The 2,902-nt window shown below is 44.9% G+C and overlaps 1 long non-coding RNA gene across 1 annotated transcript; it reads right to left on the bottom strand.

Moving 5' to 3' along the window:
* Positions 1-1,706: 1,706 nt before the first annotated feature.
* On the bottom strand, positions 1,707-2,397 carry LOC130299150 (uncharacterized). The gene is made up of 3 exons (XR_008850335.1): positions 2,326-2,397; positions 2,061-2,225; positions 1,707-1,957 (listed from the first exon to the last, which is right to left on the bottom strand). It is a non-coding gene; the product is annotated as an uncharacterized LOC130299150 (long non-coding RNA).
* Positions 2,398-2,902: the final 505 nt, after the last annotated feature.

Raw genomic sequence — 2,902 nt, 5'->3', positions numbered from 1 at the left:
TTGATTTAAAAAAACTAAAATAAAATAATGTTTTCCCCCGTAGTACCCCTTTTACGTAACACCTGTAAATTCTGCACTACGAATATCAGCAGCCACTGAAGAGAGGTCATCCAACAACTGAAGTCCCAAAAAAATCTGCCACTAAATCCCTCAAGCAACCGTTCAGCCCCAGTCCAGAACCATCTGACCGGACCACAGGGACCAGTGTGGAGGAGAACAGTGTCCAGGCTGTAAAAGAGAAGAACACTGGAGCAGCCAGATACACTGACTCTAAGGCTGAGCCTCATACTTCTACCGAAGCTGCAGAGTTATAGGGGAACTGTAAAAATGAAAGTACTACAACCCCCAGTGTTGTCCGTCTATGCCCCCCTAAGGGTCAGGGTTGGAGGAGGCACAGGTTGAAAAGACACACTACAATGGGAGTTGTAGTACTGTAGTTGTTAAAGAAAAAAAAGATGTTTTCATCAGGTTGCCCATAGCAACCAATCAGATTGCTTCTTTCATTCTTGAGAAGACCTCTGAAAAATAAAAGAAGTAATCTGATTGGTTGCTAAGAGCAACTGGACAACATTTCCTCTCCACAGGTACATTTCCCCGATTGTCTTCATATTTAGGATGAGAATCTACTGACAAAGTGAGTAGCCAACCATTTCTGGGCATAAAACTCTGTAAGAGACAGCAGTCTGGGGGCGTCTGTGGTGGACATGAAGGAAGGGGGGGGGGTCCAGGGAAATTGAGATTTGACGTCTGCAGCGAGCGCTTCTCACTGAGCGACGGGTCTCATCCCAGGTATTGCAGGGGGACCCCCCACGATCAGCTACTTATCCCATAAACCATGGATAGGGGATAAGTTAATTTTTGCCATAGTTTTCCTTTAATTGGCCAGAACACACCCAAAATCGGTCCCAGCCAAATATTGCTTTGTGTCCTGTCATTTCTCCCAGCTGTTCTTTTTCTACCTGCTTGTAAGGCATGCCTACACTCTCTTATTCCTTAAAGTGGTACTCCGCCCCTAGATATCTTATCCCCTACCTTAAGGATAGGACAAAAGATGACTGATCACTGGGACCCCCGCAATCTTCATGCAGCACCCGGCGTTCCAAATAATATATTTAGAACTCTGGGTTCTCGTGGTGCGGGTCGTGACCTCACGCCACACCCTTTCCATTTATGTCTATGGGAGGTGGTGTGATGTCACAAGAAGGTGTGACATGATGTCACGAATCCCACCACAGGAACCAGTGAGCTAAACATAATATTTAGAATTTTGGTTGCTGCATGGAGATTGCTGGGGTCCCAGCAGCAGGATCCCATTGATCAGACATCTTATCCCCTATCCTTTACATAGGGGATAAGATATCTATACCCCTTTAAGGGACAGTTCATGTACCCAAAAGTTGATCCTTTGCAACCGTATGACCCCTAGCAAGTTCCCTGCATGAGTCCCATTCATCAGAAAAAGGCTTGTGCATGGAACTTGCTGGGTGTTCTACGTTTGCCTCATAAACTGCACCACCCAGCACCAGTTGCCTCTCTCCGCACCACATTATGCAGATCGTGCAGGAGAGCAGCTTTGGTCATCCATGTTTTGCTAACTCTATTTTCACACACAGAAATAAATAAATGAGTCGAACAAGTCAAAGAACAGTTTAAAAAAAGGGGAACTTTATTTATTATTTATTAAAATGTTTGTGTAGGGGATTTTTTGTAACCTCCCATCACTCACAAAGAGCGTACAGTAACTAATACTCAGGACAGGAAAAACCTCCAGAGGGGAGGAAACCTGTAGGGAATCCATGGCTACTGTATGGCCCTTCCTCTGGGCATATTAAAGGAGGTTACCTCTATAATTTGGGCAAATGTTTCTGTGTATGTGCATGATTCCTAGGCCTGTGCCTTCATCCAACGTCTTGCTGTAGGTCCCGAAATGCTACTCCATGTCCTGGAAATAGTGCATCTAAGATAGGGGACAAAAAAAGATAGATTATTTACATGTTTATCATAGAAATACACATGGAACTGCAATAAAGACCTTTTGGACAAAACAATGTAACACTTACCAGTCACAGTCATGTGCATGACTTTGCATTCCCGTGTCCCTACACAGTGTCCAGCACCGGCCCCTCACTGATGAACAGGACCAGTGTTATTTCTGGGGCTATGCCTTCATCCAACGTCTTGCTGTAGGTCCGGAAATGCTACTCCATGTCCTGGAGATAGTGCATCTAAGATAAGAAAAAAAAGATAAATTATTTACATGTTTATCATAGAAATACACATGGAACTGCACTAAAGATCTTTTGGACACAACAATGTAACACTTACCAGTCACAGTCATGTGTATGACTTTGCATTCCCACGTCCCTACACAGTGTCCAGCACCGGCCCCTCACTGATGGAGAATGAACAGGAGCAGTGTTATTTCTGCTCAGTGCTGCTCTTTGGTGGACAATGGTTATGACATCACATGTGTGACACGCTGTTACCTCCTGGGAGTTCTATTTCAGTAGTGCTGCTCTCTGATTGGCTGAAAATCAAAAAAGCTTTCTAATATATTCTGTATGACTGTTATCTAAGGTTTTTGACACATTTTATTAAAATGGCGCCACTCCCTGTGGGTGCGTTATATTTGTTTCTCCTAACCAGACATTCTGTATATGTAATATCATTTGGTGGCCCCAACAGCCTGGGCCCATAGGTTTCTTACATAGATCAATGCTACTCCGGTAGGCTCAATGAGCAGCGCTGGCCGCCGGGACGTCTGACGAGTGACGTCCCTGACGTTGCGGTCTGGAGCGAAGGATGTCACTAGTCAGACGTCCCAGCAGCCATTGATTTAAAGTGGTCGTGGCTCCTGCTGCCAGTTCAAGATCAGACACCATGGCCCTAGATTGACATACTG

Source organism: Hyla sarda, unplaced genomic scaffold (genome assembly GCF_029499605.1).
Source record: "Hyla sarda isolate aHylSar1 unplaced genomic scaffold, aHylSar1.hap1 scaffold_1039, whole genome shotgun sequence".
NCBI lineage: Eukaryota > Metazoa > Chordata > Amphibia > Anura > Hylidae > Hyla > Hyla sarda.
This window is presented reverse-complemented; position numbering and strand designations above follow the sequence as displayed.